This window comes from Eleginops maclovinus, chromosome 4 (assembly GCF_036324505.1).
Source record: "Eleginops maclovinus isolate JMC-PN-2008 ecotype Puerto Natales chromosome 4, JC_Emac_rtc_rv5, whole genome shotgun sequence".
Lineage (NCBI taxonomy): Eukaryota > Metazoa > Chordata > Actinopteri > Perciformes > Eleginopidae > Eleginops > Eleginops maclovinus.
The window spans coordinates 33,784,344-33,810,961 of record NC_086352.1 but is presented as its reverse complement, the minus strand read 5'-3'; the positions used below and the strand labels follow the sequence as shown (position 1 = coordinate 33,810,961).

Sequence of the window (26,618 nt, the reverse complement as noted above, 5' to 3'; positions counted from 1 at the left end):
CTTTTCTTACCACTCAAAAAGATGATGAGCAGTACTTTTTTTTGGTGTGGTAAGGTGATATAATTTTTATGAAATATTTGTCAGTTCTGTACAACAGCATAAACTCCATTGTGTTTCTTTAAATGATGCGGTTGTATAATATACCAGAGCAGTGCAAGTTTGATGTGAGGACCTTGGGAAAGCCATCCATTAGGAGCGGGCAAATTGCTAAACCCTCAGAAGTGCCGCTTGAGAAATGCTAATCTGATCAACCTCAACACTGCACTCCTTCGGGTCCTCAAACTCCCAAGGATAAAGTGGAACAGCTCTTGAGATATGCAAAGGACAGTCTGACATACATTCACAGACAGACAGATTCCCCCCCTTAAAGGAACATATATGGCAGAGACACACTCATTGAAGAGGGAAGCCTGGCGATGGGATTAGGTGCAGCACACTTTGAGAATATCACTGCCCAGGGCATCTTCCAAACATGCAGGCAGTGAGCCAGAACCAATCAGACCAAACACAACGAGGACAGGGTGAGCACCCTGGAGGAGAGAGAGGAGAACAGAGAGGGGAGCTAAGCTAACCAGGCTACTTATAAGGCTATTCCTCTACCCAGCATGCAAGGCTCTGACGTGGCTGTAACTGCTGCAGGTCTAAGGTCAGACAATGATACGTGGTGCTCATATGTCAAAGTTAATGATGTCTATTTTTATCATAGTAAAGTACTGGTTATATTATTGCCTAAGTAGTTCTCATTGTCTTTTTCATGGTAAGATTTCTTCTTTTGCAAATTCAAAAAATGCACTTCAGTAATCCACAACGAAGGCTTCTACTGATGTTTTGTCTTGTTTTCGGTGAGTTACAAAAGGGACTCAGCTACAACTGAATTTATTTGTACAACACTGTGTTGCAGAATCACAATGAATGATCCTTGAATAGAGGGTGCATCAGTACAGCCTTTTTGTCCATATGGTGCCACATTTTCATGGTCACTCGGTCGTCAAATGTGTTCCAATAACACATAGCCTGAACAGATGAACGATTGCAAAACTGTATCAAACAAACTGCATGGATCAAAAGCTCAACAAAGTAACTTTTCCTTCTGGCAAGGTTCAGAGACGTTTTGTACCAAAAATTGTAACACCTGAGATTACTGTTCAACTCAGGCCAAAATGTAAAGGTCATTTGAATACCACCACGGACCATCTGGCTGAATACACCAAGTTAGACACCCCCTTGGTTCCCCTGCAATAGAGCCAGACAAAAGGATCCCAAGGAATGTAAAGTGACACACCCACATACAGACAGAGGTTTAATAGGATTTAATTTAAAAACAATATTTGAACAATTATATATATTCTTTAATAAAGCGGAGACATCCTATAATGATCAATTGACAGATAGGGTGGTGGTGACCATAGGGACTTGGTTTGGGAACTGGAAGGTCACCAGTTCAAGTCCTGTAAAGAGCAAGTGTTACCGAGGTGTCCCTGAGCAAGACACCGTTCCCTACACTGCTCTCCGGGCGCCGTATGTATGGCAGCCCACTGCTCCTAACATTAGGACGGGTCAAATGCAGAATGTACATTTCCCCTATGTGGGGCGATTGTCCTTCTTCTTCGCGTGATCATTGAGATTAATAAGACTCCTTTGTCAGTCGGTTAGCAAGGAGAACTTTGTCTGACACCTCCATGAGAAAAATGCATGTTTGTGTTGAGTGTATTCAGATCTAATGCATCTCGGTACTGTGCATGTGTGTATTTCTGTATAATAAGTGAACTGAACTTCCTCTCTGGTCCTCAAACATCTCTATACTTTGTTTTGCGTCCAAACTTCATTTCCAAACTCTTTTTCCAGATGTGGCTGTTGTTCTTCCGACGATACAAAAGAAAACATGGTACGTGTATGTTTTTACACCGGTAACACAACTAGTCCTGTTATCAGGGTTAAGTAAACCTCGACCTAGAGACCACAAATCAATAGCACAAGGCCTCATTACAAACAGCAGGTTAGAGGGTGTAATGATAAGAAATGTAGTCTCGGGTGGTTTTGGAGCTTGACCCAAACTAGAGTTTAAATTTGCCTGTGATATTTGTGTCTTGTTTCTCAAAGTCCTTTTTTTGGCTGTGGTAAGGGACATAACACTGTTTGTTATTTCATTGGTTGCTCATTAATCTGGGGCCCGGTCTGTAGTTTTAGTGTCCCATGATGCTCTAAAACTGTGTTTAAGAGAGTCTTAACCCACCCTGACACGAAGAACAGTATTAGAACTCGGAAAGTGTGGACATCTCCCTCAGGCCACATCAGCCTGAGCGCAAAAAGTATCTGAGAGTATAAAACACTGAGAGATCCAAGAGTCATATTGTTCAGAGGACTGGTTTCTGCATTTGGTCCTCTGAGATTTGAACAGTGCAGCTGTAAAAAATCAAAACGTTTTTTCAGGCTGTCAGTTAGAGAAGGCACAGAAACCCTGTTTGAGCACCTCATCCAATCAGTTGGCTTTTCCTTGCAGGGGCGATTCTAGGGGTGGGAAACAGGAGCTTAGAACCCCCTGTGGCCCCCCTCCAGAAGAAGAGCTACTGTATGCTGATATCCTGTGTGACAGTGTAGCAGCTGTGTTCAGTAAACAGGACTGTGATTTGTTTTGAATTATGTCATTTAACAAATTGCTACCAAAACAAATAGCAATCATGTTGTTTTTTAAATAAGCCCCTCTCTGGAAAGAACACATTAGGCTGCTTTCTGTTGGACATTAATTGTTTGTTATAGTTAGATGCTTAGAGTCTGGGGACCTGCGTCACTCAGCCAGAGCTGCTCTGCTTTGTTTGGAGGCCCCTGCAGAGGAGCTCTCTTTAACAGGATTTGTTCTTTTTTTCCCTCTTCTATAGCAGTTCAGAGATTCAGGGGATGCAGGATTTTATTACTCAAATGATTTCTAACCTGTGGTATAGTCTGGGAGCCCCCTGTGTATTGAACCTCAGTTCAATACACAGTGTTCGGTGTAACTCCGTTACAAAAGTAACAGTTACAGTAATGTATTACCTTTTGCAGTAATGCAGTAATATAACACATTGCTTATGAAATTTGGGTAAAATAATACCCGCTACAATCGCCGGCTTTTAGAAAGCTTGTCAGCCAAATCCCCGTTAACACACCAATGACAAGGTGAGCTAACGTTGAATAGAGACTCGTTCATATACAGCAGGTTACAGGGCCGTGCAGAGGCTCCACTAACATGTTATTAATAACACACAGAGACGTGATGTTACCGGTATCACATATTATTTAGCGCACTTAAACGGAGCATGAGTTTAATGTCTAGTTTTCTTCTTAATTTGCAGCATGTACTGCCAGATAGAAAGACATTTACCAAAGAGTTGGATGAAGCATGCTGTCCTGGCTTTTGTGATTCTGACGGTGATTGATACATATTGGATTGACCATGAGCCTTCACTGCGCCTATTATAAGCTGTTCGTAGCCTTAAGGGCCTACACAGTTTTTATCGCTACAAACTACATTTTAGCATTTAAAATGTCAAGTCATCGTTTTGTGGTTATTTTGATGAAAGTAACTCAAAAGTAGTGTAACACATTACAGTTCAGGGACTGTACTAATGTAATGTAACTTTTACTTTAAAAAAGACGGTAATAAGCATTATATAATGTATAGCATTTTGGAAGTAACCTGCCTAACACTGTCCATACATAGGTAACTTCTATCCACCCACTTCACATTACATCCTGTATTTTAATATATACTGATTGGTGTATTGCGTATGTATTGCCAAAGTTGTACACACACAAGCAATGTTTTTGGTGTGTATGCTTCATGCATAGACATAGTGAATTGTAAGAAAGGGACCAATAATAGAACTATTAAAAAACAAAATTTAAAAAACATTAATATATATATATAATGTCCTAAAAACCAAAGTACAGTAAAACTATGAAAAAATGCTCTGCAAAATGAAATGAGTATATATAGTATACTGTATATTGGACTTTAAGGGGGAGATCTGTGCAGGTATATAATGTGCAACATATTCTGAGTTATGTGCTGGGTTCACAATATGTAAATGAACAAGATGTATCGGTTCAACAGTGCTTTATCCCACAGTGGTTTACTAGACTCACTTCTAATGCAATAATCCAGGGTCAATTTTACTTGGCATAAGGAGCTACAGTTTTTATGGGTGAAAATACTAACATCTGCTACCCAGAAGCCAATATCAACATATCGTCCCCTCACAAAGCGTGATGTGTGATGGCTGCCAGTGACTCTGGAAATGTGAGACGTACAAACATACTGTACATTAAATTGAGAAACTACTCAAACTGCTCTTATCTTTTTATGTTATATGTTTTTGTTTATATTTGCACTGTGGGACTGCCAGAAACGGTATTTCAATGTTCTGTATGTATAACACATGTGGAAACTTTGACAATAAAGTGGACTTTGACTTTGACTTTGAAATATCCCAGCTGTTTTTCCTCACTGGAATGGTAGATATTCCTCTCTCTGGCGAACACTAGTCTGTGTGTGTGTGTGTGTGTGTGTGTGTGTGTGTGTGTGTGTGTGTGTGTGTGTGTGTGTGTGTGTGTGTGTGTGTGTGTGTGTGTGTGTGTGTGTGTGTGTGTGTGTGTGTGTGTGTGTGTGGGGGGGGTTGATGCAGCTGAAGGAGCTGCCTCTGATGGCTCCCTGCAGTCCGTCACTGACCAGATGATTGAGGGCTCTTACTGTACATGTATAATTACAGAGCTTCACAGAGTTCTTAAGTAGGCACTTGAGGCAGCTGGATTGTAAGTTCTCTTTGTGAAGTCTGTCATCTCCCTGTGTGCGTGTTAAGTGCCTGTAGCAATTGACAGTCATGTCTAAAAATACCTTGTGAAAAACCCTCATAATGATATCCTACTATTACGCGTTGGTGGAAGGAAATGGAGATCTACAGCAGAGCTGAGCTACAGCTGTTTCGAGGATCTTTCCGACTTCAGATGGATGTCTCTTGTTAAGCTGTCTAGTTATTGACTATACAACAATACGATTATTTGTCTGTGTATTCTGGGGAATTTAAGACAACAGCACATGACTGATTGAACCTCAAACAAGAATATTTTACTAGGAAATGAAGTTAGGATTAAAGTAATACCAGAGCAATATTTCCAAGAGCTTATGTACAGTATGCCTGACAACAGTTGCTTACACATTGCTTATTGATCATAAGGCTAGAAAGACAGTAATTGAAATGTGTGTTATCTTTTGTTCAGTTGTCCCCATGCTGAGTTATCAGGCAAAGTAAGCAACTTCCATGGGGCCCAAAACACCAGACCTGCATTCCCTCAGTTTGGCTGTTTAATGTGACATGTTCCTAAATACTTGGATTTTATCAAATTGTTGTCACAGGCTGTCCCTTCCTGCTTGTTAAATTGCAATCCCCCTGTGTTTGAAACAAAAGTCAGAGTTAATTCTTCTAAAGGCTTCTCTGTAGGGATGTTCGGGATATTATCTGTAGGTCTGCAGGATGTAAAAAAGACATGGCTGACCACACCGTTATCCACTGCCCAGTCAATTCTGTCTTTAGTGTAGCAGATCAGCTAAGGTATTGAATGGCTTGTAGCCTATTGAAGGCTTAGATAACTGCATCTCTGGACCCTGACTCAACTATGGAGAAAAACATCGCTCTTTTTGAAAAGCCCCCAGGAAATGTGTCAGCTCTCACTTAAAATGGGCGTTGTGGCCAAACTGTGGTACTACAACTTCATTGTCTGTTAGTGATGTCATTGGGCCCAAAAATACTCTTTCCCGTTGACTTGCACTGGGAAACAGACGTCTGAAAATGAGCTGATAATGTGATTCTGCTGAATGAACTACCCAGTCAGATCACTTGAATAGAAATTATTTTGTACCTGATGTAAATGTATTTAACAAACCAGACCATACACGTATATATGTTCATTTAATTCCTAAATTCCTTTTTTGTTTTGACGGTTACTTACCAGTACATCAATTTAATTTAATTTAATTTAACTTTATTTTATTTTATTATCCTGTGTGAAACCGTCCTGTCCTCCATTTCATTCTCACTCTTTTGCTGCTTAAACTCCAGAATTTCCTCACGGGGATTTATTAAAGGTACATCTTATCTGATCTTATCTTTTTTTGGCCTAAAAGTTGTATAATGCGCTTAAAGCCAAATCCAGAGTTAGTTCCCACTCCATTAATTTCACTGAGCTGGAGGCGGGGCTTAAGGAAACACAAGTGTGCATGCTCCATGGGCCCAGATATGGGTACTTCTTGCTTCAAAAGAGCCCTTTATGGGATTCAGGTGCCACTGAGCAACTTTCCTAGGAATGAATAGGGTCCCATCTCCACCCAGTTCTCTTTGTACATGGCCTTCGAAAAACAGACCAGAGAGGTTGAGATGTATTGATTGATTGAGAAAAGTACAAAAGGTCATTATCATTAAATCCTGAATAACATGACCTTCTGGAGGTGGATAATTGGGAAATGTAAATAGTTAATGAAGTTGCAGCTGCTGTGCCAGCTCTGTCACTTCAGAGACCGTGTTAAGTGTCTTAATCTGGCCTGGGAACCAGACACATTAGCTAGCTTGTGTTTTATTTGCCTTGGAACAAGTGTATGGTCCCCCCACCCCCTGCTTTAGATAAATGTACAGCAGCCTGGGATATGCCAGGCTAATCCCAAGTGTTTTTATATAATGGGGAATGAGATAAAGGGGCAAGCTGGTGGAGCACATGGATAAGCAGCCATGATGTCTCTAGCTGATCATGCAAGTAGTGAAAGAAACAGCTTTTCTTGTAAAGAAAGATAGAGGTTTTAAATAATATACCAGTTTACCAGCTTTTTGAAAACTGGGGGTTACTTTTGTTAATATCTGCTTTGAGTCACATCCCAACAAAATATGCTTCACATGTTTTGTTGCCATAATTTGGTACAGAGGCATTTTGGGCTAAATTGTCAACAATCCTCTTTGGAAATAGAACATTTGGTCTGGTGATGTCAGTCCAGTCTGAAGCTGGTCCAAAACTTCATCAAACAACAGGTCAACAGACAAAACATAGGAAAACGATTTGAAGAATGTTCGCAATAATACAAATAACATGCAACTTGGATGACGGAGCTGAAGAGAGAAGGGGTGTTACATGACAAAAACAGAAAAACAAATACACATAAATCTCTTAGCCAGCCGGGAGTTAGAGGTATTCACAGCAACCACCAAATACCTGCAGAAGGAATGACCTCCGATCAATGCCATTTCATGACACATGCATTCAATCCTTTCTCTTTGTGCAGCTGTCCCAAAGGACCAGTCTAACAGCAAACTAATCCCCCCTAACTCAATTTTTGTGAAAACAGAAGCTGGACTGCATCCACTGAGATTATATGGATTCGGTTCAGATACTCCTACAAACACTTTAAGGCAGGGTGTATTTTATATTAAATATATAAAACTCCTTACCCTGATTAACTCTGTCCCCATTCAGAGAGTTAGCATTATCAGCAGGGCCTTGGTCTTTAAAGTAAAGAAAAACACAAGGGTGATTGAATAATTCAAATGTAGATGCTTAAAAAGAGAACAATGTTCAACAACAGCTTCAGTTTGGTTGGAAATGGAGGAACTTTTCAACAGGCTCTTCCACAGGACGGAGCTGCCATCAACGGAGTACCTTTACTCCAAGCGGATCAGGAAGAAGGCCAGCAGGATAATAAAAGACTGCACTGTGTGGGCCTGGGTCTGGGACTCAAGATGTTAATTGCCAACAGCACCACTGTAGCCATTGTGCTTACGACGATAAAACGTTTCAATCTTTGAATAGCACAAACAACACGTACATTGTCAAGTCAAGCAAACAAACTCACCTTTGATATGACTTATCTTTAGAGAAATCTGTCTGATAGAACATCATTCACTCCAACTTAAAGCTTATTGGATACTATACTATTGAGCAACATGCACTCTTCCCTCCCCCCTCTCGTGGAACTCTAACAACCTAAGATCAGAGGTAGAAGTGTTATGTTAAAGTTCAAGTTGCCGTGTTGCACCAGTGGAATTACCAGACTGAAGAGACCCCTCACAACTTTAGTTTTAACTGCAAAGCAAAAAGAAAGAAAATGGACTTGCCACTTTATTTGTTAACCAGTGCAAGCTCATTAGTTTCTTTGGCTATGTTGCTCTTCAGATGATCTGCAGTCATCATGTCAATGTGTCCTTTGGCAGGATACTTAACCCCAAGTGGCTTACGATGGCATGGCCAAAAGTGTGTGTGAATGTTAGATCATTGATCAGCAGTACATTGGAACTCTGTGCTAATGGTGTGTGAATGGATGAATGTTGTATTTGTGAGTGCTTTGAAGAGTTCATTGTCGATTTTTTTCCACTGACTCAGCATGTGACGGAGCCCACACACAATATGGGCCATACTCTCTGTTTTCTTTGAGGTGACTCACAGATCTAAAACGTTTAAATCAGAAAACACTGAAAACAGCCTGCTAACGTTAAGGTGAAAAATACAGCTAAAATGGTAAAAAACAAAAATTTGAAATTGTCTAAAAAACGATGAAAAAAAAAATATTTAAAAAATGATTTGTTACCTCATTGTTTTTTAATATATAACAGAGGAACACAAAGAAGTTGTACTTAGATGACATCATCATTTAAAACACTCATAGTAGCTGACAAGAAATGACACGTTTCTCCAACAATCGTTTGGAGGTGTGTTAGGGACACTGAGCGTTAGCTGGCAGGTAGCTCAATTCATGTTTTTGTATATATAACTGTGACTGCAAATGAGGATTACATGGACCCAGTCAGAAAGGTAAGAGCTGCCTCCTATGTCTTTGGAGCAGGGGGCTAGGGTATATACATTGCACCTTTAATATAGGATTGTTTCAACTTGGTTTGTATCGTGGAGACCACTCAACAACTAAACAGGAAGCTGTAAAAAAATATGACTGTCTGTGTCTGTCATCATTTTTGAGGCCTGGGCTATAAGGGCCAGAAATAACAGCTCTATTATCTGAGTAGCTGACTCATCCGCCAATGTTCTCACAGAAAACTTCTATATTACTGTCAACAGATTGGCATTAGATTGCATATAAATCCATGCATGTTGGCCTGCTCACACATCATTACCTCCATAGATTTGACATCAGGATGAATTATGAGCCATGGGAGTAGCGGCCTGCATTTGACTGCATCAGTTTATTGACAAAATCTTTAATAGAGGTGAGATGACAGCAGCCCGACACTGAGCCGCCCATTATCCCAAGGCTGTCTATTGGCTTTTCAATGGGGAAATATCGGCATCAGACAAACACAAGGTAATTGGAGTCTACCACAGAGACGTGAGAAGAAACCATATGCTTTTGGAAATGGATTATTGTCAAATGTCGGAGCCATCATCCTCTTTATTATCGACAAATGCTAATGTCCTTGCCAAAAGCCTGACTGTCTGTCTGTATCTGTCAACACATATTGAGACACTTCATAGCCAACAATTATTACAATCACCTATTCAGAGTAAAGCACAACAATCAACAACTGTGTTTATGGTAGAGAGGAACATGGAGCACTCCTCTTATAGGTCTAAACCGAGCCAGTGTCTCTCTAAATACAGTTTTTAATCATTTGAGATTAGGGATGCAAATGATTAATCGACTTTAGATTAATTGTCGATCAAGAGGTCTGCTCGAACAAAATGTATTAATCACGATTAATCGCTAGAGGGCGCTACTGTAGTAACTTGAACAGAGCGTGAGAACGAGAGGTGAACACGTCGCGCGAGAGACCAGGGTTGAAAAACAAAATGAAGCGGGCGAAAAGAAGTGCGGTGTGGGACCATTTCAACGTTGTTAATTCAGGCAAAGAAGTCAAATGTTCTCTGTGTAATGCGGTATTGAAATACAACAGTTCCACTAGCTCACTCAGTTATCATTTGAACACCGTGCATGCAGCTGTCCTGCATGGCACCAGTGCACCTGGTCAACCTAGAATCACAGCTACACTGGGAAGGCGAGCGTGTGATGAGAGAAGGGCGGAGGGCATTACAGAGAGGATATGCAGCATGATCGAGAGAGATTTGATGCCAATCAACACAGTTGACAGTGCAGGATTTCAGGATCTCATTGCGTCCCTAGAGCCAGGCTACAATATCTCTTCGAGGCCATCAATAACCTCCCGCCTCGAAGCTCGCTACGAAAAAAGAAGAGTGAGCTAAAAACAAAGCTAGCTACTGCTACTGCTGTATCCCTGACAACAGACTGTTGGACGGCTCTAACAACAGAAAGTTACATTACCGTGACGTGCCACTACACTGACGAGAACTGGCAGCTAAAATCGGCAGTCCTGACTACGACGAACATGTCGGATAGACACACCGCTGACAATTTAGCTGACAAGCTCAATGATGTTGTGGAGATTTGGGGACTCTCCGGTCGCGTTACAGCGTGTGTTCACGACAACGCTAGAAACATTGTCCAAGCAAACAACCCCACACGAGTCAGCTGGAAATCAGTTGCATGTTTTGCACACACGCTAAATCTCGCCGTTAATGACGGCTTTGCTGCTGCTGGGGTAAGCAGAGCAAAAGTGGCAGCGGGAAGGTTGGTGAAACATTTCCACCACAGCACAATCGCAACCAAAGCCCTGGAAGAACAGCAACAGCAAATGTCGCTTCCACCGCATCGCCTCATTCAATCCTGTAAAACCAGGTGGAACTCAGTCTTCGACATGTTTGAGCGCCTAGTAGTCGAACAGCGGTGGGCCGTGTTATCAGACCGTTCCGTGACCAAACTGGCAGATGCGAGGACGCTGGAGTTAAGAGACGACTACTGGCAGCTAATGGAAGATATGGCACCCGTGTTGGGAACCCTGAAGTGTGCAACTACGGTGATGTCTGCCGAGTCGGAGGTGACAATCTCAAACACTTACCCCATCACGTTCAGTCTAATGAATCAACAATCACCTCGGCGCTGCAGACGGGGACAGCCACAAAGTCGCAGAGTTCAAGGAAAGAGTGCGAGATTCGCTGGGCAAGCGCATGAAGGTATGCATCCATTAATTATTAAAACTATCTATATTCAAAAATAATAACAATAATAATAATGATAAAAAATAATGACACAAACAATAGGCCCTAATGTAATTGTCATTCAATTGTATCGTTTTTAATAATTGTAGGCCTATTGTTTCTATTTTCAACAGATTAAGTCTGATGACCTCGACTCATCCACCCCTATGGTCGCAACTATGCTTGACCCTCGCCACAAACACCTGGGATTTCTACCTCCAGCTACCAGTAGGTCGGCTCAATCCAAACTGCTTGAACTGGCTACAGCTGAACGCGACAGCGTCACAGCAACAGGTGCCGCCACCGCTGGAGACGACGGGAACACTGTCCAGACAGCAGCGCCTCAGCGACATGGGACTACATCTGCTATGAGTTTACTCCTGGGTGAAACCCAGAGGCGGCTGGCCCATAGGGGGCGCTGGGGCTCTGCCCCACCAGCTGTTGAGGGGAAACAATATTTTTTGCATATTTTTTTTAAATCAATGTCAGTTTTACTTAATAGTGTGTGTGCCTACATGCAATTTAAATCATTTAAACAACATTTCCACCAACTAACACTCATTAAACAATGAATTTCCACTGACAGACAGTGTATCATTCTCTCATGGGGCGATCGGCAAAGTGCCCCTGACCGGCAGCTAAACAGCCAATCCGGTTATGGTTGCTAGGGGGAAATTATGAATAATTGGCCTATCAACGTCGCCAAATTTAACGCCGGTGGGGTGCTGGAAATTTAGCCCCAACTGCTACGTAAAATGCGTGAAGGTTTAGGATTGCTGTAGCTACATAAGGAGCCAGCGATAGTTTTTTTTCGTAGTGCGACTCCCAGACTCTGTCCTACGCTACGTGGGGAAAAAATACGCGCGACGACGAAGAGAGATGATGGCGATGGCGGTGACAACTGGAGTTCAAGAGCAGCTTCCACCAAATTCGGTGAAATCGTTAATAATATACCCTTTTGCGAGACGGACGACGGAGGAAAAACTTCTCGTTAAGGAGCTGGGACCCGACAAGCCTGAAATCAGCATTTCCCAGCAAATCAAGCTGAAAGATAAATCTTACAAACGGAGTTTTTGTCGGAGCTGGTTCAACCGTAAGACGTGGCTGGCAGGTTGTGGAGCAGCCAATGCACTTTTCCGTTTCCCCTGTATCCTCTTCAGAAGTGACAAATGTGATTCGACTTGGACAAAGACTGGACTAACTGACTTAAAACACCTCTCTGAACAGATCAAGAAGCACGATCGATCCAAAGTTCACATGGAAAACTGCGTAAAGCTAGCTGTGTTCGGAAAGATTAGCATAGCAACGCAGCTCGATGATGGGCACCGCATCGCTGTAAGAAGGCACAATGAAGAGGTAGATAAAAACCGCAATATTTTATCTAATATCATCGATTGTGTACATTTTTGTGGTGCTTTTGAATTAGCAATGCGGGGACATGATGAAAGGGATTCCTCAGACAACGCCGGAATATTCAGAGGTTTAGTCAACCTAATCGCATCCATTGATCGGGACTTGAGGGAGCACCTTGAAAATGCGACCGTATTTAAAGGCACCTCGAAGACCGTTCAGAACGAGCTCCTGGACTGTATGCTGGCAGTTCTAAGAGAAAAGATCGTGGATGAAGTGAAGACAGCTGAGTTTTTAGCTATCCAACAGACACACAGAGGAACAGAGACACAGAGGAACAGACACACAGAGGAACAGAGACACAGAGAGGAACAGACACACAGAGGAACAGACACACAGAGGAACAGACACACAGAGGAACAGAGAGGAACAGAGACACAAAGAGGAACAGAGAGGAACAGACACACTCAGAGGAACAGACAGGAACTGACACACTCAGAGGAACAGACAGGAACAAACACACAGAGGAACAGACAGAGAGGAACAGACACACTCAGAGGAACAGACACACACAGGAACAGACACACAGAGAGGAACAGACACACAGACACACAGAGAGGAACAGGCACAGAGAGTGTCTTTTATGTTTATTTTACATTCAATGGGCAATATGTAATAATATTATAGTATGTAATTGTAATATAGTTGTGGAGAATGCTTTGTTGTTTCTCTCAGGCTGTGACATGCAATGACAACTGTATGGCACTGATGCTGTTTTCTCCAAGTAAATGCATTTTTCCTTGAGAGAGGGTATTAAAATAATCTGTTTATGTAACATTTTTTGAAAATAACTTGGTTCTAAATTCTTTGTATATGTTACATTTTAATAGGAAAGTTCTGTTTCATTCTCTCTTCTCAACCCACACTCACTCATTCACTCACTGTTGATTTGTATAGATTCAGCTGAAATCATACCCTTGTTGTTAATTTATCCCTTGATTGTATTGTATAGTATTTGATAGCATAAAGTCTAATATAGCTGTACATTGTTACTTTTTCTGTGAAGCTGGAAACTGTGAAATTAAATTATTATTGTGGAACTGTAGTCATTTTCCGACTGTTCATTTGAATGCTTATGCTAGATTAGGCAGGGAAATCTGTTGGCACACTAGCCCCACCAAGATTTTTTTTCACCAGCCGCCACTGGTGAAACCTATTCCAATGCCCGCAAAGGTGGCGTGGAGACTCAGAGCGAAGTGGAGATTTACTTTAAGGACCCTCCTGCACTTCTTGAGTCGAACCCCACATGCTGGTGGAAAGTGAATGAAGGGAGGTTTCCGACGCTGGCAAAACTAGCAAAACGGTATTTGTGTACGCCAGGCACATCAGTCCCAACTGAGCGTGTATTTTCAGCAGCTGGCCTCACTGTAAATAGACTGCGCACACGCCTTACCCCTGACCACGTTAACATGCTAATTTTCATGAACAAAAATATATAGGTCCAGTTGTGATATGAGCTGTATAGTCATTTGCCACATTTCAGACAGGAAAGGGTTCCATGATTTGATCATTACTTTATTTGATTGTTCTGGTTTGAGGCCCTGTAATGTTTTATGTTGTGTCCAGGTACACTGTGAACGTTTCATTCTATTTTGCTGTAACCCTATACAAATTAAGGCAGAAAATGTTGTGGATGTTTCAGTTGAGGATTTCCTAATTAATAGCCTAGATGCAGTTTCTTCATAATCTATAGGCTCAATAATATTCTGTTTGGCTCTCTATTTAATTTCTTCTATTCTTTTTTACATTTTTTAAATATGTCTAATGTTTCAAATGCAAGAACTGAGCCAGTCATTAAGAATGTATTTTGTTATACCATAAAAAACATGTCTGCTTTCTTTTCCTAATGCATAATTACTTGAGGAATATATAATATAACACAATATAATTATCAAAATATAATATAATATAATATATACTTTTTGAACTCAGTGTTTTAACTAGGCCTAGCTGATATTTTTAAAGGCCCTATTGAAACACTGAAATCCAGGTGAAAAACACCGCTTATCAATTAATCGAAAGTCGATCGATAAGATCAGTCAACTAATGATTAATGAATTAATCGATCATTTGCATCCCTATTTGAGATGAATGCAAACCATTTATAGTCCAGGTATAATGGAATGTGCCAGCCTAATTTGCATTTAGATTAATGAAAGAGTGTATTCAAGATGACAAATTATTTTTGGGGGGTTATGTCATTCCAGGATTCAATGCAAAGATTTGGGATCACATGTCATTATGTAGATCATTGTTCAGGATAAAGAACTGGACTACCCGCTGTAAAGGGGTATTAAAGGCAGATAAACCTGTACAATCTGATTACATACCCCAGGTGGGCTGTGGTTACAAAACATGTTACACAAGATGATTTAATGCTTTTTCTCTTCCCTTCTCAGGTATTACTGTCTCTTAGTGGATAAAATGAAGACAGCCTTTTAGCATTTTCACCATCATCATGGTAACATTTCTCCACTAAGTGTCCAATTAAAGTGTCTCAGGTGCAGCGCCTCAAGGCAGGGTGAAGCTGCTTTTACTGCGGCTTTCACGGATAAGTTGTTCGAGTAAATCCTATCTCACCTTCATTTTACTACTTTACACACACACACAATTCATGAGGCCATAGCACTGCTTGTAAGCTGAGTATTGCTATCTTGTTTAAATAATAGACGGAAGTTGCGTTGAAAACAGGTGAAAATCTGGGTATTTCCCACTTTTTTGGGGACAATCTGTAAGTAAACTTTGTTTCTAAAGGATTTCTTATGTTTCAAACAAACAATTTAGCTAATATGGAGGTTTATGTGTGGACCTTGCTAACACAGCGCTAGCTTTGACTCGGTTGCTAGCTAGTGACTGTTAACACTGTTGTTCTCACAGGCCCTACAACTTCAAACTTGTGTAGAACCAGCATATCTACACCAGCTTTGGTAAAGGTCTGCCATATTTTTTCTTGTAAGCTTATCAGAGCACCTGGGCATTTGAGTGCTAAAACAGTTTCAGGCAGAGGGTAATTACAGGTATCCACTAAGGGCTGCACCCCAATTTTAAATAATAATTGTTTGCATACCAGCTAAGGTGCAAATACTTTCCTTCACACCTGCTCCGTATCTCTGTCATCCCATACTATTATTTTCTTGCGGCAAAGTATTTTAGCATCGATCCAAAAATCAGCGTTCAAACACATTTCAGTGGAAGGCAGAAATGATGCAGTTGGCAGCAGCCAGGAGGAATGATTGACAGCCAGCAGACAGATGAGGGATGGAACTCATCAACAGTAGCTTCACGTTTTATGAAACACAGAGAGCACAGTGACGCAGTGATCACAGACTTTCATATTATGTGAATATGAAAAGGTAGAGCCTCCTATGTGATGTGACACATACTATTAATTGATATTCTGTACACACATATATATATATGTGTGTACAGAATATCTCATAATCCTTCCACACACACACATATATATATGTGTGTGTGTGGAAGAACTATAAGTCTGACAGCAGCTCTGGATGGGGAGGGGGGGGCATTACATACCGTCACGCTTGGTTCTTCAGTTTATGCTTTAATAAAAAGCAGATTAGATATCCTTTGAGCTACCGTTGATACCACACTGGTGTCCTGCACACATTTATATCTCAAAAATGTACCTTTCCACTAGAATGTTTGTAATATATTATATTTTAAAGCTCCATAAATCTGGTTGTTTGATATGAATTTATATTAACAGCTGGTGCAATCATTTCGGAGACTGCACAGAAAAAAACTGTCGACAGATTTCACATAAATGTTTAAGGTTAGTTGAAAGCAATACTATTAAGATGAAATGTGTTATTTCAACTTGATATTATTGCTTTTAACTAACATAATACAGTTATGTGAAATATTTTGACATAATGCATTTAATTAGTCAATGTTTCAGGTTTTTCAGTGAGATTAAACATCCAGCGGTCACTTTTGTGGGGCAACATCAATTTTATGTTCAATCTGAAAGCACCTTAAGGCCATGGCAGCCACTCATAAGTTAAGAACCTGATTGGACACCATCTGTCAGGGGGGCGTTTCTTAGGAAACTGCAGGTAAATACACCTATTGAGTAGATTTGAAGAGCTACAAGCATTTGCTTTTTGATTTCATTAGCCAAAGTGCAATGGAAACTGTTGCTTTTTCTGTCTGCCACAGAGCTTTTTTGATTGTGTGTGTATGTATGTGCTCCAAAATCATTAGTAAGGGGTCAGTGCAGCGGCGTCATGTTGGGATGTGCTGTTTCCAGAGGTCAGTCCAGCTCCTTTATCTCTGTCGACAGCTCCATGTCCGATGTGATTCTGCTTAAAAACGTCTAGCCGCTGCTGAGCATTCTTGGCCTGTTGCACTGAGATGGTGCAGCAGCCTCACACCAGTTTGAAGCTACAAAATAACTTTGTTCCGTATAGCTCTAATGAATACGCAGAGTGTACTGAGGAGACATCCAGCTGTAATGGGCTCCATGTATCTGAATAATGCTCCGACTGGAAAGTGAATTCAGGTGCTCCAAAACAGGCAGCCAGAGCTCCAGACAGAGGTATTTCTTAAGGAAAAAAATGTGTTAGACCCACATTTTTATTTTAACACTTAAAAAATGTACCTTAAAACTGAAGTAGCAAGAGAAGTTTTGACTTCACTATGAAATTCTCTCATGGATTATCCTTTCACAATAAAAGCATAAATGTACACACAGCAAGAGAGCAATCTGATGCTCTCTTCAGGAAGGGACAGAGCCAGCTGTTCTTCCTAAGGAGGCTCAGGTCCTTCAACGTGTGCACGAGGCTGGTGCAGACGTTCTACCGGTCTGTGGGGGCCAGTGTGCTCTTCTTTGCCATGGTGTGCTGGGGGGGAAACACCAACAAAGGGATGCTGACAAGCTGAACAAGCTTGTGAGGAAGGCTCGCTCTGTTGTTGGAGTTAAACTGGACAATCTGGAGGAGATGGCTGAGGGGAGGACGAGGAGGAAGCTGGACAGTATCCTGGATAACCCCTCCCACCACCTCCATGCAGAGCAAGTGAAAATGAGGAGTACGTTCAGCCACAGATTCATCCCTCCTCGGCACAGCACTAAGCGCCTGGGAAACTCCTTTGTGCCTGTAGCCATCAGGCTGCACAACAACAGGTTAACCATGTGACTCACTGACAATAACCCGGACTGCACATCAAGCCTGTAATCTTGCACTTATGCACACTAACTTTGACCTGCACTCTCTTTCTGAACACATGCATGTGTTAGTGTTAACAGTACTCTCATTACTTATCAGTATATATATTTTTTTTTATTTGTGTTTCATATCCCTGTGTGAACCTGTACTGTTTTTCCTCTTCTCTGTTGCTGCATAAACACTCAAATGTCCCCACTGGGATTAATAAAGGTACTTCTTATCTTATCTTATCTTATTTTATCTGCTAAAAGAACCAATCAACAAATTAAGAATATTGAGCTTACAGTATCTATCCACAGGTGGCAGAGCAACCAAAATATGTTAACTGTGGATACTACTAGCCAGAGCAATGCTGACGAGGCAAAGAGGGAGTGCTGAAGAGCGTTTTACTAAGCTGGATCAGGAAGTTACAAAACCTGCTACTTATTAATATTACTGGCCAGAGGTCACGTTATTTGAATGTTGTAAATGAAATTGAGTTGAAAAAAAAAAATCAAACAATGTGCACACAGGCACTTCCATGCATTTAAATCTTTTACTTTGTTCTGAAAATAAAGAAACACATTACTGCAAAGTGGCTATACTGTCAGCAAGGTCTGATGAGTCATTTGCATAAACATTTGTTTACATTCTTAAATGTGCATTAAACATAAAAATCTCAAAGTCTGCTCACAATGAAACCAGTCAACACACTTTGACGATATAGCACACATCCACAACTCCATATTTAGCTACAGTTGGCCTGAAAACACCTCGAAATACAGACACACATCTGACATACTGCCGGCTCGGGCTAATAAGTGATGGTTTTACCTTTTCTACGTTTCACCTGTAGGACCCCTGAGCTGGCATTGCACATGAACATTTATCAGATAATCACAGGTTAATTAGATATAAAAAAGTAAAACTAAATAGTGCTTGTACAATATTTTACAGTTTCCACATGTATTAACATCCTGTTGTGCATTAAATTGGCTCCAAATGACTGGCGGTCGCACAAATGACATAAAAATGTGAAGGCCATCCATTATTTTGGCGGTTTAAAACAAAATCGTAAAGAAATGTAAGTAATTCACAGTTTGTTGTAGAGCTACGGACCGGACATCTAGCAGCACAGGAGTTGTAAACTTAATACAAATATTGATCCATGTGTTTTTATTTAATGCATTGGCTGATATAGCACTTAATAATGGGAATACAAATCTCAAATAAACAGAACGAAACACACCCTGGGTCTAGTCATTAATCAGAAACTGTCACGAAATGAAATAGCCTGCCAATGTACGTGAATCCAGCTCACAGACAACCCAGAGCTGAACACACGATGTGGAACAGGTGCACTTCTGTGGCAAGAAAATATGTGTCCTTCTTTCGAGCTACAACATAATCTGCTTGTCAGTTTATGCCTTAAAGCCTAGAGCAATGTGCTGACAATAGGTGATATATTTATATCTGTCAGAGGTCTATTCATAGACTGCAAAGGTGGGAAACTCAAACCCTGCTCATCAAACAGTGGGTAAACACAGATTCCATTGGGTGTGTGCTATAATACACCCCTCTTTAGAGCTTTGATCTAAATTGGACTCTTGGGATCCAAATAAAACAAGACGTGGCTGCAGTGGGAATTAAAGGCATCTTTTGCTGCAGGGGTACGTGGACATGCAGGAGGAGGTGGATATCTGTCTGGATCTCATCAGTCCACAGAAAGCTGCTGTAGTGCCAGGGCGGTGCCTGGAATCAATTTACACCCAGTTATCCATGCAAACCCGTCATTGCTATTTCAGTGACTCAAAACATGTACTGAGAGGACGGGGAGCAACTTGAGGGTAGCAAGTACAGGCAGGAAAACTACTGTTCTAAACAATTTCACAGCCCATTAAGGAGTTGATGGATGAGTTAGAAGAAACCAGATTACATCCGTGCGAGCCTATCTCTGATTACGGAGCTGTTTTTATGTTCTAAGTAGTTTTCCTAAGCCGGACCGAAGAGAAATCATAGAGCAGCAGAAAGCCCGAGCAGAGTGAGGGAAATGTTCCTCTTACAATTGAGGCAAGAGAGCTGATGGTTTCCTGGAGTAAACTGTGGCCTTTGGCTGCCGGCCCAATCATCCACGGTGGCAGCTCTCTGCCAGCTCCCTCTGTCTGTGGAAACTCCAGCCTCCATTGGAGAGGAAAGCTGCTCCTCTGCCAGGAGCTGTGTTCCTCACATTTAAAAAAAGGATTGCTTTCAACAAGGACTAAACAAGAAAGGCCAAAATGCTAAGAGTGGTTTAGAATACCAACATATAAAAGTATCCTGTACTTTCTGTTTCTTTTGATTACCTCTATATCAAATGTGAATGGAAATGAATGAATAGAAGCGAAAAAAAGAAATATCAAAACAATGTTTGAAGATAGAAAACAGAACAAAATCATCTTAGAAAAGAAGAAACCAAGACAGGATGAAAAATTAATCCTCTTCTCGGAGATTTTATTAAAGCCTGACTTTCATGAAACATATTCAGGCACATACTACAGTCTAAAGAAGAGAAATCTAATCTGATCTGACAGAAAATGCTCCGTTTTAGTTTAACACACACAGTTAAGCTCACACACTATTTTATGAACATCTAGGTTCACCTGCTGAATTAAACACAGAACAAATGAACCAAAGAAAGTCAAACCATAAAGCAGATTCAGGCAGTAGGCGTATAGATTCACTCTGAAAGTATTAGAGAACAGAACAGAACAGCTGAGAGGAGAGAGAACATCTGATCCTTTACTACACACACTCACATGATGATCTTTTTAGATTTTACTAACACGGTAACCTGCTGGTAATCCACATTTTAACGGTAACCTGATTTTTTTGTGTAACTGTAAGGGATTATAGCTACCTTTTCTTTGTATGTGGATGAGGTAATCCTACATGTAATCCATTACTCCAGAAGCCTGTATGTAGGCTACATTCTCATGCTTAATTGTTATGCCTATAATTGTATCTTTTTTCTTTTTTAAAGTAATTTAAGAGCAAACGTGTTCACTTCTGTTTAAACTAGACAAACATATTCACCTTATGTGGGCTCAAAGAGAAATATTTCATAACTATAGCGGTTGAATTTGTTTATAGATGTTTTTTTCTTCCTTTTTGGCCACTGTGGGGCAGCAAAATGATGTTAAAACACATTTTCAATATTTATCATGCACGAGTAGAAGCGCAAGTAATACATAGTGATGTCTCTATGTTCAGGAAGTAAACAAAGGTGTCCAATGGAGGCGTTTCAGGCAGGAGAGAGGGAGTGTGTGGGAGAAAAACTCCCTCGGGATGAACACAGGGATTTTAGCCTTTGCAGACCATTTGCATGCACAAAAACCCATTTCTAACACACTGCATGAGAGGGGTAATCCCAGAATAGGACCTCTTTAAGTGTTTTGTAGGTGATTTCTTCTGTAGGTTAAATCAGTCTCTATCATCACTGCCCATGCTGAATACAAAGTTCTTATAATAAACAACGGGAAGAAGGAATCATGTCCTGCAGCAGGCCCTCAGAGGGATTAGCAGCAGTGATTTCACCTGCCTCTCTCGTATTTACTGGTACTTTCTCCTCACTGCTCTAACTTCCACCCTGCAGGAAGACCGCTTGTAGATCCTGGTTTCTTTTTCAGTCCATATACAGTATGTGGATCAGCAGCAGAGCACTTTCCCAATCTATTTTGTGCTCCATTGCTGTCAGACATACTCATGATGCAGCTTTAAAAAGCTAACATCAGCTCTTAATTAGCGGCGAGATTCAAATGAACTCAACCGCAGCTTTGCTCATTTACATCCTCACTCATATAATTAGCCCGCCGCGTTAGAAAGACTCCGAGACACAAAATGTTGTGGCTTTGACACTAATTTGTGGTAGGTATGGGATGTCTGATGTCAAAGCTTTTGTGAAGTGGATTAAATAAGATAACCACTTAAACCAATCAGTGATTACCAGCATCAAAACAGACATTTACGCAACAACCGTGCACTTTAAATCCACTTATGGCTACGAGATAATGACACTTTAATGCCCTTTCATTCTCCAAGATTCTTCTAGTCAGATGCTTTAAAGACAAGCAGTTGACCTGACTCTGACCCCTTTTGCACCTGGTATAGCAATATGTATCAGCAAAAGTAAGACACATATCACTGCAGGTGTAATGCAATTGGAGTGTAATCAGATCAGTGAGGTGTGCCTTCAATCTGCACAGTGTGTGCACAATATCTAGCAGTAATCCTCCTCCTGTTGTCTCAAGCTGATTGGCACCAAGCTACAGGTCGACAGAGTCCTCCTCTGCAGAATGGAAATAAGTAGCGCGTACACAGCAGCGTTACGTCAGGGGATTCGTGGGGTAAGGGTCACATGACCAGCGTTGGGGTAGTTAATGCATTACACAGTAACTTTATAGAGAGCCTAATTTCCTCTCTTTCCAGTGGACCACCATGGGACCTTATTTCGGCAAAAATATGGATTGCAGCCAATGGCGAGAGAGAAATGATTTTTCATCCCGTTTAAATTGTGCCATGAATTACACATATGATGTTTGTCAACCTTAAGAAATCATTTCCAAGTCGAGAAAGTCATAGTTTGTCTTAAAACAGTTGAAATGTAAGACTATGAAAATACGCAACTAGAAATTCTACAAATCCAAGAGTCATGTAAGTGATGTCATAACTGTTTTTTTCCCCCTCCACTAAATATAAGAGCTATGAAGATAACTTTAGTAAGATGCCTGTGTGCTTTGTACCAAGTTGTAGGTATAACAGCAATGGGTTTAGCTCGTTCTTCTGCTTTTGGTGTTGGTGACGTGTATTGTGCGAGACCAAAGATGTAGTTCATCGAGCGGTTTATTATTTATCTCTCTCGCCATTACCTACCATATATATTTTTTCCGAAATAAGGTCCCATGGGTCGGAAGTAGAAGGGCGGGACTTAGGCTCTCTATAAACTACTAAAATATTCATCACTCAATACGTGGCCTGAGATGCACCATGAATCAAATGACAAATTACAATATAAAGTTAAACCTCATTTGTGCCCAGATCAGCACCAATCCTTAATCTAATCAGGACATTCATTAACACAGACCTCTTTTTGTCAGGCTCCGAGGATGTTAACAGGACCCAAATGCAGAATAAGGAGGAGGTTAACAAAGTACAACAAAAAGCGAGCTTTTATTCACCAAAAGCTGTTACAAAAATACTAAAACTCACAACAAGTAGGAAACCAAAACTACAACAAACCAGAAGGATGCAGGATGGCAGACAAGGGACATCCAAGGCCTGACACAGAACCAGATCACGGGAAAGGGATGACGAACTAGCAAGGAATACAAGGAAAAGCAAGACTAAATACACAGGGAATAATCACAAGACAAGACACAGCTGGGGAGGGGAAGCAGAAACATGAGGGCAACAGGTGATCACAATGAGGCAATCAGACACAGGAAGTAACACCAGGAAAAACGAAATGTCAAAATAAAACAGGAAACTAAATACAAAAGCTAAGATCGTGACACTTCAAAAAATCAGCCATGTTTTCTTTAGCTCAGTTTCCATCAGAACTCTGATACAGGTAGCTTGAAAAGTGTTCCTGTCTGATGACAGTTACCTGTATCTTGCTCAATGTTTGGGAAAGATGGCGATTCCACGGCTGACACAAGCAACATTTCCTCCACGATGTACACTGAGACAAGTTTATCTACGAGACTCCTCCATTCGTGCTCCGTTACATAACTGCTTTACAGACAAATGTAATCTGATTACAGTAAAGTAATCCACATGACTGACTGGGGTAGTCGAGCTAGCACTATTGCAGATTGCCAATTTATAGCAGGTAGTGACATGAGTCTAGTTAGAAAATCCACCCCCCCCTGCATAACATCCCTACAGAGAGTCGTGCATGGTTTCCTCGGCCCTGGACCACAGGCATTACGTGGAGACTGTCCTCTAAAGAAGAAAGCAGTTCAAGTTCGAGTGTGTGAGCAGCAGCTGATCTCAGAGCAGATCACACACATCAGCAGCTGCATATTCATAAGAGATGCAAATCTTTAATAGAAAAAGGAATATCTCCTTCACAAACACAACACAAACACACACACACACACACACACACACACACACACACACACACACACACACACACACACACACACACACACACACACACACACACACACACACACACACACACACACACACACACACACACACACACACACACATTGCAACAGCTTGTGCAATTAAGGGTTATATGAAAGGCGATGGGGGATTTTTTTGCTCCAGCCTCACACTCTCTCCCTCCTTACACACCTTCACATTCTCCACTTTTATGGTCGCCCCCCCTCCCCAGACAGATATGTTCGAGCTTCGATTTACTTATTTTAGCCCCAACTATTTGTGTACCCATCCTTCTCCTCATTATCATCACAACTGCCACTCTTCCCCAGCCTGCTGGCAGTCCTGCTGCTTGTTACAGAGCGGCTCTGCCCCTCATCATCATGTCATCCTCTCCGGAGAACAGTGAAGGTGATGAGGGAACACAGCAGTCAGCCGCAGACATTTCCTCAGCCCAAACACGTCCCCACATTCTGCAGTGGCTGGCACACACACACACCCCCCCCCCCACACACACACACACACACACACACACACACGGTCAGCGGAAACACCAGGCTCACACAGCAAACGGCACAAAAGGAGAAGTGCTTACAGGCACATGTTTGGAGCGATGGGCAGGTAGGCTGCAGAGGAACAATCATTACGGGAACGCTGTAGAGAGGTGAGCAGCTTCATGCTGTGCCGTTTAATTAATGAGATAAATGCTCCAAAGCAGCAAAGTGACAAGGACCAAATCAAAAATATCTTTATATTTTATTTATACTGATATTAAGACACATTCCACGTATTATACCTTGTTATCTTTTATAGAAAAACATTTTCAACTTGACGGTTCAAAAATGTAATCTGTAAGCAGTGGTGAAAAGTAACTAAGCACATTTACTCGAGTACTGTAATTCAGTGAGAAATTAAGGTACTTGCTTTATTATTTAATTCGCAGATTATACTACTTTGTACTTTTTTACTCCACTACCTTTATTTTTCATGTGTAGTTATAGTTACTTTTGCAGATTTAGGTTATTAATACAAAACATGAATCAACTAAAACACAATCATATGTATCACAGGTTAAGCTACCCACACATATATAAAGACATTTCAGTGCATCATGAAGTGATGAACACATTAATGCCCCAGTAAATGTAATACATTATTTTAAAATATATGGTGCTTATTCTGCATTATGAGTACCTGTACTATTGGTACTTAAAGTATATTTTTGATGCATTTGTTTTTACTTTAACTGAGTAACAATTTGATAGCAGGACTTTAGCTTGTAACTGAGTATTCCTATTTGTACTTAAGTACATTATCAAAGTACTTTTTCCACCTCTGTATGCCAGTCATCACCCATTTCATTCACAGCATCATTGGGAAGGTTTTAAAACATGATTTAAACAGTAATATTAGAAATGTACATTCAAATGTGAAGAAGCAGGGTTTTGGGTTGCACAGGGAGACTTTGGACTCCTGACCTGTGAGCACATCCTGCTGCAGTCCTGATCTACAGACAAGTGTGTACACACACACACACACACACACACACACACACACACACACACACACACACACACACACACACACACACACACACACACACACACACACACACACACACACACACACACACACACACACACACACACACACACACACACACACACACACACACACACACACACACACACACACACACGATAAGCATCATCCCTGCAGGAGGAAGGTCCACTGACCTGTTGGCAGCAGACTGTGCACAGTGCACTTGTTTCCTGTGGAGCTGAACAGCAGCACGGGACTAAAAGAGTACCTTTCATAGCGAGGAGAGGAGCCTGCAGAGAGCTGCTCCAAACTGCAGGAGGGAAGCAGCAGAGCACGCTCCATGCTCAGAGAAGTCGCAAGCAGAAGCACAGTTTATAATAAACATGTGGCTTGTCTCCTCGCCCAAAAATAAAGATCAGTTGTGGCAGCATGAAGAGGAAGGGCTGTCCTCCGGTCTCCTGGTGCAGACTGCGCTCCTCAGCAGATCAGAACCAGAAGCTGCTGGTATTTAAACTATTTTTGCCTTTCACTTCCAGCTGAAAGCCCAGTACAGGCACTGCGAGATGAACTGAGTGTCAGACAACACATTCAAGTATACGCTCAATGAGCGCGCGCTGACCGCGGCTCCACTTACCTTTGCCCTAAAGTCGTCTCCTGACAGGCGGAGCACTCACCAGCCTGTAGCCACGCGCTGATGGAGGCTATGGAGCGCAAGCCCTCAGTCCGTGGCAGCGGACCCAGCAGCACGCGCTACTGACACGGATCTTATCCGGCACACCTGTGGCTCACAGCGGCCACATTCCGCCCCAAACACTCACTCTGCATCCCAGTCTCATCACACACAGCATGCCATGCTCTGAGGAACTGTTAGAGGACGGAGACCTACCGGCTCAGCAGTAATCCGTCAGTACCGGAGAGGCGCGCGGAGCAGTGATGGAGCGGAGCGCTCAGAGTGTGTGTGTGTTCAGAGTGTGTCCTCAAAGTGTGTTATCAGTGTGTGTGAGCTCAGTGTGTGTGCCGGGTTGGAGCACAGACACCGCCATACCGGTCCGAGGCGCGCGGTGCAGCGCCGCCTCTATCCTCCAGCTGGAGGAGGACACGCCCACTGTCTGTGTGCGTGTTTGAGTTACGCGTGCGTGTGTGTTTCGGAGGGGTAGGGTTTTCCTAATTCCACTTTGCAGTGGCGTTGCTAGCGAGGTAACATTTAAAAAAAGGAAAAGAATAAAAACTTACAGAAAAATAAAATGTAAAATAAAGGAGATCAGGAAAATTGAGTAG

General features: G+C 41.6%; 1 protein-coding gene across 1 annotated transcript in view; it reads right to left on the bottom strand.

The window, feature by feature from the left end:
- The window catches only part of LOC134863131 (cell migration-inducing and hyaluronan-binding protein-like), a 181,887-nt gene extending 155,485 nt beyond the window's left edge, over positions 1–26,402 (bottom strand). The window contains exon 1 of the mRNA XM_063881433.1: positions 26,227–26,402. The gene's annotated coding sequence lies outside the window, so the exon portion shown is untranslated. The remainder of the gene's footprint in view (positions 1–26,226) is intronic.
- Between the last annotated feature and the right edge of the window lie 216 nt (positions 26,403–26,618).